Consider the following 11,406-nt stretch of genomic DNA (forward strand, 5'->3'; position numbering starts at 1 on the left):
GTTAAGCTCGAAGGAAATCACCCTTTGCTTACTATTTGCCAGATAGACGCTATAGATTCCATATTTATGTTAGCGCTCCCACTCAATCGCACTACCGTGTTCCCAAAATGCATGTATTACCCTGACCCAAAAGTAGGCTTAACTAACAAATCAAAGAACACGAATAACACTCTTGAGATTGAGCCTAACCATATCAGGATTTCGATCATGTGATCTAGGATCAACTTAGTGATATTGAATTGAATAGATATTTACGGTAAGTTTTATAAATCTATTTCAAAGTTCAATATCGGTCCATTCCAATGCATACTCCATGCATCCAACCTGAGCTTTACTTTAACCAATGTTCTGGAAAGAACATAGCATTTCTCCAAATGCAAGTAAACTGTTGTAGATTGTCATATCAGTAAAACCCAGTGTTCTGATAAATCTAGGAATACTTTATTCACATAGTCATGTTTACTTTCCACTGTGTTGACAACACAATAAACATGATCAAGTATGTGAAACGGGTTTGGATGAATTTATAAATCAAATAGACAAACAATTGATTAAGTGAACCAAAACATACACAAATGAATGAAAAATACTTCTGTTACTTTATTGATATTGAATAATCTGGATTACATTGAAATAGAGTTTTATTTAGGGCATAAAATCCAACAAGCTTTGCTTCTTAGTTCTTTATTCTGACTATCCATTACATCTTAGAACTAACAATGGATTTTAATCACAGGTGTCTCCCAAGTCATAACAGGGTGAGTTCCTTGAAACCCTCCCACTACGACAAGGTACCGTGACTCTTTTGTCTAAGAATCTAAATGGTATTGTCCTTATCGATTGTATCAAGACAACAGAGGCAGTGGGACCATCTTATATAGAATAAGATGATAAACACTTTTGGAATCAAGATAAAAAAGTTTATTTTTAAATTTAGTCATTTTCTTAAAAAAGTAGTGTTTGTTGAAACAAAACTTTCTTATCTTAATAACAATAGGATGGTCCACCCCAAATCACCTTAGAATAGCTATCAAACATGTAAACCTTAGTTAACAGTTCTAGCTTTTCTTAAATTCACGGTCAGGACATCCATGAATCTAATTATTGTTTACACTAAATGCACAACCATTCCATCATTTTAAAGTTTTTCTATCACTAGGGTATATCTCTAGAAGGACTTAGGCAACTGTTAGTAACTAATCATAGACTTTTTACTTTCATCAATATGCAATTTGAATTTTTAGGGGTGTAAGTTTGGATACAATTCAAAAATTCAACTTAATGATCTTTGAACTGCATATCCACTAAATATTTCTCACCCTATCAGTTCGCAAGATCTTTAACCACTTACCTTAATGTTTTAAACCATGCTAGAAATTCATGAAATTTCTCAAACATTTCAATTTTTTTTGCATAAGGTAAAATCTAGAGTGATCGTATAAGAATTAAATGATAACTCATATCCACCCCTAAATGTACATTCATATGTCAAATACAGATGATCCTACTTTCAAGTGGATATAGGCAATTTCTTTTTGCAAAGAATGATCTTGTCAAAACCACGATGAACAAGATGCAAATGCCATAGATATACACTACTACAAACTTACCTTTTAGTGACACACTTTAGTGACACGCACAAATATGCGGGTCACTAAAGAGTTAAGGGTGAGCTTTAGTGACACACACAAAAGGACTCTAAAATTCAATGTTAGTGTCCTACAATACGTGTCACTAAAAATATGAAGTGTCACTAAAGAGTAATTCCCATAATTTCTATTATTTTTTTTTTAAAAAAAAATTAACATATAGTGACACGCCAGGTATGACTAGGTAAACGTATCCCAACGTGTTTGGCGCGTCACTGTATCATAGCTCTAAATTTAATTAATTATTTATGGTAATAAATTAAGCACGGTACTCTAGAAAAATATTGGGTTCCACTAAAAAAAATTAATGCTGAATTAATAAAAAAGAAATTAAAAAAAACGTACAGGTCCCATTAATTATATGCATGTATGTACACTCTGAATTAATAAAAAAATTAAAAAAAAAAAGAAAAAAGAAAAACAGTCCATTAATTATATGCGTGTATATGCGTGTATATACACTGTCTCTCTCCTTCTCATTCAAATTGCAACAATTAAAAACCCTAATATTTTTTTTACAGTATCTCTCTTTCTCGCCTCTCTCTTTCTCGCTCAAGTAAATTCCTTTCAGCCAAGCCAGATTCGCCCTTCTCCCTTTCTTGAGCGGCGTCAACCTCTGTCCGTTCACGATAACCGAAGCTCCAACTCCGCCCCTCGTCGTCGATTGCAGCTCCACCAATCTGTCGTCGTTGTCGTCGATCCTCCTCGCGCGCCCAACTCCTCCTCCGTCTACAAGCACAGCCAAGCAGTCCACCATTTCAGAGTGTATACACGCATATACACCATTTATCTTTCCCGATCTCCCTCTCTCTCTCTCTTGCTCATCTCCCACTCTAACTTTTAGTCTTAGATCTAATGGTTTTTCCATCTCAGGTGACTTTAGGATTGGATTGAGAAACTTTCAGGGTTTGGGACGCGCGAGGAGGATATAGGCGGTGGTTTTGAGTTTGCAGAGTGGTGGGAACTTAGAACTGGGATTTATTGAATCTGAAATTTGTTGTTTTCCTTGGATTTAATTTTTTAAATTAATTTTTAGGTTTAGTTTTTTATTTTGTGTTCATATATGTTAATTTTTATGGGATTAGCTTGATCTTTAATTTGCATTGTATTTGTTTATCTCAAAAATTTTATTGAATTTTTTATTTATGATGAATGAAATTGATGTTTATAGCTTACAATAATTAATTTAGAATTTGGATTTTTATTTGGTAATTTTGAAATTTTACCCCAACTACTGAAATAAGCAAAGAAAAAACAAATTATTAATATCAGCACAATAAAAATAAATAAATAAATAAATAAATAAATAAATAATTTTAAAAATAAAAATATAAAACTTTATATCAAAAAAATTATTAAAATAAATAAATAAATGAGTATAGTGGAACTTTTTGTGTGTCACTATATCTCCAAAAATATTAATAAAAATAATAAAAAAAAAGAAAAAGAGGATATAGTGACGCTCTATATGTGTGGTTGTTATTTTTTTAGTCTGACAAAACCTGACACTAAACGCCTATAGTGACGCGCAGAAAATGAGTGCAAAAGGTTTCAGTGACACGTGTGGAGTGTCACTAAAAACTGTCTTTCCAGTCAGCCTCATTAGTGACGCGCGTTGAAGTGTCACTATACACTTTTAGAGTTACTCAATGTGTGTCACTAAAATCCAATTTTCTAGTAGTGATATTATAGTTGTGGTTATAGTCTTTTGATGACTTAGGTCTATATATTATAAAGATTTCTTCAATAGTCCAAGTGGATCCCTGGTCACAGAATACAAAACTCATATTCCCTACATTAACATACAGTTTTGTTATACTCAAAGTTCGGCAAGCACATCAGAAGAGAACACGTGTCGATCTGGGAAAGACTCAAACATGCAAACGACAAGTATGCCTAGCATGGAACAACTCGTTGGAAATATAATTCACAGAGTATATTTATAACTCGGTTGGCTGAATAGTCTTCTACGAGACAGAAACATACGAACTGGTAACATATGTATTGACGAGAAACCATGTGGGTGCACACGTTCATGCCGAGGCCTCAACCTTGCTGCGTGAAAGAGAAAGCGACAACACTAAATATACTTAGTGTATATTATACGACATACAAACTAAGTGTAAATAGTTTGACGAACAAAGATAGCAGACAGCGAGGTGTTTTTCTTGTAGGAAGATCCTCTCGACGCCAGAGAAGTATAGTTATCAGAAAGATAATATTAGTCTCGAGAAGCTAAAATGACAAGCAGCTGCTCGCTATCAAAGTGACCTTGGCTCCCTCCAAAGCGAGGCATCCCTATGAGATACGACTTACTGTATATCTTTAATTATGCGTTCATCTCGGCCCAATAAAGGCGGGATATTCAAAATTGTGTAACAACGTCATTTATTTGGCTTGATTTGTAATCAAATCCCACAATTTTAGGGATAATGGTTGTAAATGAATTTTGGCCAGCTTCGTAATTAACCACCACTATGCAATTATAAATAGTGGAAGACAGGATCAAAGAGGGGGGACGAAAAAACTCTTACGCGAGAGGCCCTAAAAAAACATACTCAAAAAACTGAAGAAGATTGACTCGTGGACTATGCAGAATTTTAACTTCAAAACCACGTAAAAAACCATGGTGTTCATTTTATATTTTTCTATAGCTTTATTTTTATTTTTGTGTTGAATTATCATTGTGAGGCTCAAATTTGGTTACTGAAAATCTGCGCTAACAATTTGGTGCTTTCATTGAGAGCCTTTCTGAAAAAGCTCACAAAAGAAGCCTACTGACATAAAAGTGATGGATGACACCATAGGTAATAATCCTCAAGAAGGAATCAATCATCGTCCCGGAAAAGAACCATTGAGTCCCAAGGGATCTGCTGAATCATCGCATGAACAGAATGCAAGCCCCAGGAAGACCCAATATTGGGGCCCCTGGCTTGACGAACCTTGGAAGAGCAACAATCGGTCACTCCCTAATCAGGTTGATGAGGATTGCCCTTACGACCCAACCAGATACATACCGATCATGGAATTAGAAAATTGCCATCTTAGGCGCCGATTGGAGGAAGAAAACTGACCTAATGCCGAGTTGGAGCGTGAAATAGCTGCCATAAAGGCAGCGCTGGGAGATGGTACCCAAAAACAACCTGGCCTTGAGAAAAGAGATTTACGAGGCAAACCTCACGGCTCATAAGTCAAGGGGCAGGAGATGACCCAGAGATATGCTCAGAGCTCTCAGGAGATGCAACCTGAGGAAACTCAGGAAAGTCTGAGGGTACAATTTGGGGTACGCGGAGCATCAAACAAAAATTAATAACCTACTATTTAGGCTCATGAGAATGAAATTCATGCAAAAGGATTCATTCCATTTGCGAATGAGTGAGTTAGAGAATAAGTCTAGAGTACATCAAATCACGAAATCCAGGAGACAACTGGGGCACGATACTGTTGGAAAATTTGATTCGGAGGCCTCGGGATCAAAGAAAAAAGATGATTCCAAAAGGCTGCCTAATGACAAGAAACCCAACAAGTATATCCCTCTTTATACCGAATACACTGAGCTCAATGAAACTCGAGAAAAGATCTACCTCGTACACGTACAAGAAGCTGTTTTTGGCGAATCAAGACCTATGAAACATGCGAGGTGCAAAAGGGATCCAAGTAAGCGGTGTTGATACCATGGTGATATTGGTCATACCACAGAAGAGTGTCGTCAGTTGAAAGATGAGATAGAAAGTCTCATATCGCAAGGACACCTTCATCGATATATAAAGCAGCAGGAAAATGCCTATGATCAGTTCGATCTTCCCAATAACTCGAGCGATTGAAGATTATAACCCTCTTCCGTGACAAGAAAGGGCACTTTGGTTATTTCAAGAGGGAGAGGGTCGCAAGATTACAAAAGGCAGTTACTTCGGTAAAAGCAAACTTGTAAAAGAATTGCGACCCGAGTAGATATTGGCTCGATATGGTTGCCATAACTGGAAGTTAACCAGTGTCAGTCGAAGACAGAACTAAAACCAAGATTACTCTACTTGGAACCCCAGTATATGTCAGGGATCGACCCTGAGTATTTAAACAATTGTTGTAGAATGTTGGGGATTGACCCTAGACTTCAAAACCCGTTTTATCCACTACTACAAATTACACTATTCACGTCGGTCAACGCTACTATTCATAGCGTTGACCGACGTGAATAGTACCCAAATTATAGGACGCGTCTGTTTAAAAACGACACTAATAATATTTAATTAGCGTCATTTGGTAAAATGACGGTAAAAGTAAAACCGACGCAATAAAGCAAAATTTTTAAAAAACTTGCTTTTATTTAGCGTCTGTTAGTAAATGTCTATTATTGTTTTTTCAAGGGTTTAAAAGAGACGCAAAATAAATTTTTGAGAAATACAAACTGACGCTTATTTAATAAATACCCTATAACACAACAAACACATCACCACTACTGTTCATACACATCCAAAACCTAAACTCTTCGAATGCTTTGGCGAAACCACCCTCGTCCCTTCCGATCGTCCCCTTCGAATCCGACCAATGCTTTCTGAAAACCAGCCTTGATCCTGTCGGTCGTCCTCTCGAAAATCAGCCTCTCGTCCTTTAATTTCGATCGTCCCCTTCGAAACTTGCCACTTGAACCCCTTCAAATCCAGCCCAAAATTTTGAGTGAAACATTGCTTGTTTGCGCATTTTAATTTTGTATTTGGCTAACAAGAGAAGGTTTTGAATCCACTATTTGAGAAGCGTCCCAAGCAGTTCGGTATTGGAGGAGCTTTGCCACCAAAGAGGGATTTAAACATATTTGTCAAATGGCCAACGACTGTTCAGCTCCAGAGGAAGAAGAGAATCCTTAAGCAGAGGTTGAAGGTTTCACCACAGTTGAATCAGTTCACCAAGGCTTTGGAAAACAAACCTTGGTATGATCCGTAACAACCATTTTTGTTGATTTTCTTAGTTATGAATTGGATAAGTTCTTTTAGACTGGAAATGAGTAGAATGATATATAGGCTCTGGAAATGGGTTATTTGATTTGTTTAGATTGGAGCTGGAAATGAGATAGTGATAGTATATGTGGATAAAATTAGTTTCGGTTCCCTCATTTGATTATTAATGATTAATAATTGGACTGCTCATCACTCAAAAAATAATTAGTATATTTTGATTGTTGCCTTTGTGGGATAATGTATTTCTTTTATCCTATATTCTAGTGCACTTTTAAGTTGGTTTCTATATTATTTACTTGTAGTGGTCTTCATATTTTATCCCGAAATTTGTGGGACTGATCCTAGGGCTTCTGCACTAGAGGCAAACGTAGAGGTGGAGGAGGCAGCGCCATTAGAATCAACTTCAGCAGGTTCTCAAGTAAGTCCGGTTGTTACACTTGTGTTTTGGGATTTCTTAATAAGCCGTTTTTCTTTTTTTTGTTCTCATTTCTGATTGGGTCCCATTTTATTAGAGCATAAACTTCAAAATGATATTTAAAATGAAATAGAAAACACCAAAAGACTCTTCAAACTTTTGCACCTAAAATTTGAATCGTGGCAAATATATGTTATTATCCTTACAAAGTAATTAATCAAGTAGTAGGCTGTTTAGCAACATTTTAATTAAAAAATTAGAAAACAAAATCTGTTATTTTTATCATATTGGTGAACAAAGTTTATTTCAGCAGTGGAGACTTAGTATAAAAAAGCACATCTCAATTTTAGTGTTTATTCTTTTTGTCATATAATAATTTCCTGATATGATTAGTTAATAGGTGTAAATTTATATGCTGAAATAATTTGTTCTATCATCATGGTAATTCTCTTGTAATTTATATGCGAATCTTGTTACCCTCTTCAACGTACCAATAGGAAAGGAAGAGTAAATTATTGAGTGTATATACAGAACTAAACTTTTAAGATTTGTCTTAGAATTGGCAATTATGACTATAGCTAGCTACTACCACTTCTTGTAATATTACAAAAAAAAATCACAAACTCTTTAACTCAATGCAAAACAAAATTATTGATAAAACATGAGTTGTTCCATTTAGAGAGTGGGAAAGACTATTGATGTTATCTGAAACTTGCCTAACTCCTCTTGGAAAGTCAAGTGGAAAATTAAGTCTCAGCACTTATAAGAAAAATAAATTTTAGTAATCAAGTAGGATTATCACAGATCTCCAATAAACATATGCATTCGATATGAGGAGTGTGTGGGAACATGTCTACTGGCTGTATACTCTTTAGCTTGTAGCACCTTTTTATATTTTTCTCCATCACTCCATGATGACAGAGGTAATCAAGATCACATGCACAGGTTGCAAGATTGCATGACTAAACATAAACATATCATTGAAAGAAAGTGAATCTATGTAGTTTCAATTTTCTTTTCTATGATACCAGATATTAAAGTTTCTGATTTTATACTTATATAACATTGTAATCATGACATGGTTGGTCTTTTGTAGGTACTATAAATTTAATTACTTTTATTTTTAAAAAAAAAAAAACATGAGTTGTTCATGTAAAGGTTGGAAAATTAGGTGAACAGTTTTGCAACTGTTTTAAGGAAAAAATTGTTTACAGTATTCTTTCAGTAGTCTTAATCTAAGTGATAGAGCTAATATATATATTGATTAGCTTAGCTTAGCTGTAGAAAAATGAATATATGTGTATAGAGATTGATAATGCCATAGAGGTTTTTGGGTATCTTTCGGTGAGCACCAAAAAATCTATTTAAATAAACATAAAAGTAATATCCTATCCATTATGAAGTAATGATGGTCATATATTTAGGATCATAGAGTAATGAATGAATAATATTATTGGCATGGGACAAAACTGTCCATTCAAGTTTACTAGTGATGAAAACCAAGTTTTCATTCAATTATATGTAATTACTACCCTTCAATCACATGATTATATCATTAACCTCATAATTAGCTGCATTAACACAAGGATAGGACACTTTTTTTTCTTGGCCATGTGCTCCTACTTATTACAGAAAGCATATTATATTGATTCATTTAGCACTCCCACGCACCCAACTTTTTTTTTCAGAGAGATTCGAAATGCTTTAATAAGAATATATGTATATGTATGTAATAGTGAAAAAGAATTAAAAAATACAAATGTAAAAATACTTGCGGCAAACTATGATTGCTTATGATCTTGTGCTTTTTTTCACTGGTTCTCTAACTCACTACCTCAGAACCTTTCCACATATACAAGACTATACCAGAAATAGAGTGAATATGGAAGTTTTGCAGTCTGCTTGTTTTCTTTCTTTTAGTAGGAGTTATAAGGTAATGGTATTGTAATCCATTTGCGACTAGGAGAAGTAATTTACAATATCCTTATGATTAATTAGAATTCAGACACTTTGGTGGAGTAGATTATGCTGGCTATCTAGTACTGTATATCTTGTAATTTTGAGTTTTTTACTTATTGCGCCATTCTATTTTGGTAACATTTATTTGAGACTTGGATATTTAGTTTTTCCTTTTCAATGACTATAGGGATAACATACAGCTGCTGAGGCAACGATATTACTATGAAACTTGGAAAGCTGATGGGACACGATATATGATGTTAATAAACGTTGATGGATGCTACGATTGATAGAAGTTTCAACTTTAGAAGGGTTCAGATGAGATTTCCTTGCAAATCTACAAGCGAAGTATGCTTTCTATAACTTTTGAGATAAAATTATTCTTGGACCTTATTTTTTGAATTATTAAATACAAGGTTACTACTTTTTGTTATAGTATATTTTATGATTGTTGCTATTAATTTTTGCATTATGTAATTAGTTTATAGTTAGTTATTACGAGGAATATAAATTTTAGGATCGTTTCTATTAACAATTTTGGTATTATGTAATTAGTTAATAAAATTAATTACTAATTTTATATAAGTTTTATAAACGTTGTTTTAATTTTTTTTTTGTATCATGTATTTACTATTATATAAAATCGTTTTAAAATTTAAAAATGCAAGAGGAAAAAATGCATGAAAATTTGTAATTTTTCTTTACATACATTTATGCTTCTTTTTATAACTGACGCAATAAGTTAAAAATAAAAGTATTTCAGCAATTTATATGTCATTTTAAAACCGACGCTATAAATTTTTAGTGACAGTTTTAAAATGCCACAAACGATTTTGTGTCATTTTCAAACTGACGCTGAAGATGAAAAAGAAGAGTGTATATTTTGCGTCGGTTTTTAAATGAAGATAATTATTTTTACGTCATTTAAAAAATGACGCTAATAAAAAACTATTTGCGTCTACGGTATATACGTCGGTTTTTTAAACCGACGCAAATTCTTTAAATGACACTTAAAAAACGACGAGAATTGTACTTTTTGTAGTAGTGATCAAAACCTGATGCTTCTAGAAGATTGATAAAATAAACAATTGAACCAGGGAAGTTTTTTTGAGATTAATGATTGTAAATCACATTACTGATGGAATATTTTAAGTTCCAATTGTGAATAAAATAATTATTTCTTTCAAACAAGTGATTGCAAAGCGTAAAACCTTTACAATTACTTGAGGGGCATATATGTATGATTAACCGGAATTGATTTGGAAACACATAGTACAATGCAAACCCATAGTTTAAAAAAATAATAAAAATTTTGAAAACTTTTTAAAAGGGCCTCGACCAAACCTTTTTGGTGGAAGAGGGGTCAAACTGTTATAACTCCCTGACAAAACTTTTTTGACGGAAGAGGGGTCGAATTGTTATGACGCCTTGATCAAACCTTTCTGACAAGAAAGGGATCAAACAACTGTAATTTTTTATTTATAACCTATCTGATGAGATAGGAAAATCAAAAGTTACGACTAGCGCATAAACCTGAATACTAACGGCTCGCGCTAAGGGAAAGTATTAAACGAGACATCCAAATGTCTTGAAAAAATACTTAAACCCAACACGTGGGTAGAAATTTTAACTACTCATGTAAGCAATGAAAATCTAGATAAAATGACAAGTTCATTAAAAATATATTTGAATGTGCTTAAACTAAGATCATTACCAATGATCGCGAGATGGAATTGATGATGGCTCGTAGATTGAGGAGCGGGCAGGTAAGCTACTCGCACGTAAAGTAGGAAATTAACTACTTAACATCAGAAGAAAGGACGATCAATGGATACCCCTAACAAACTTTATGCATGTGAAAGTTTATATTGTGAATGAAACGCAAGCAAACGTTTGCATAATAAAGTTTATACACAAGAGTACGAGGCATTAAAAAGCAAAGTTGGTCGGCCAACCTTGGAAATTTGTCTTTGCAAGAAAAAAGGGGGTGCCACTAGGGGCAAAACCATTGTCTCAGCCAATGGGCCAATTCCTAAAAAAAAGGGAGATAAATAAACTAAGTCTACATGCTAGGAGACTTGGACAGAACTTCTTCTTCTTCTTCGACCTCGTCGTCTTCTTCTTCCATATTGGTCTTCTCGTAAAGAGCGAAAGTTTCCTCTTCCCTCTCCTGCAAGAAGCCGGTATCCTTGTTAGGGTTCCAAAACCAGGCCCAGCAGACAGCGTAAATTATCACACTGTTCTGCGATCTCAATTTCTTTCTCGGCAAGTCTTTCAGCAAGCTTCTCCTCAAACTCATCTACTTGGACTTTGAGGGCCTTCTCGGCCTCCTCTTTTGCCTTCTCGGTTTCTTTCTTTGCTTTCTTTGCTTCTTCCTTTGGTTTCTCGGCTTCATGCTTGAGGCGGGTAATCTCCTATTGGGCGTTGTCTC

The 11,406-nt window shown here is 34.5% G+C and overlaps 1 long non-coding RNA gene across 1 annotated transcript; it reads left to right on the plus strand.

Annotated features, from left to right (window-relative positions):
• The first annotated feature begins 6,090 nt into the window (after positions 1 to 6,090).
• LOC133030147 (uncharacterized) lies at positions 6,091 to 9,585 on the plus strand. The gene is made up of 3 exons (XR_009684006.1): positions 6,091 to 6,574; positions 6,904 to 7,019; positions 9,163 to 9,585. It is a non-coding gene; the product is annotated as an uncharacterized LOC133030147 (long non-coding RNA).
• Positions 9,586 to 11,406: the final 1,821 nt, after the last annotated feature.

Source organism: Cannabis sativa, chromosome 8, assembly GCF_029168945.1.
Source record: "Cannabis sativa cultivar Pink pepper isolate KNU-18-1 chromosome 8, ASM2916894v1, whole genome shotgun sequence".
Lineage (NCBI taxonomy): Eukaryota > Viridiplantae > Streptophyta > Magnoliopsida > Rosales > Cannabaceae > Cannabis > Cannabis sativa.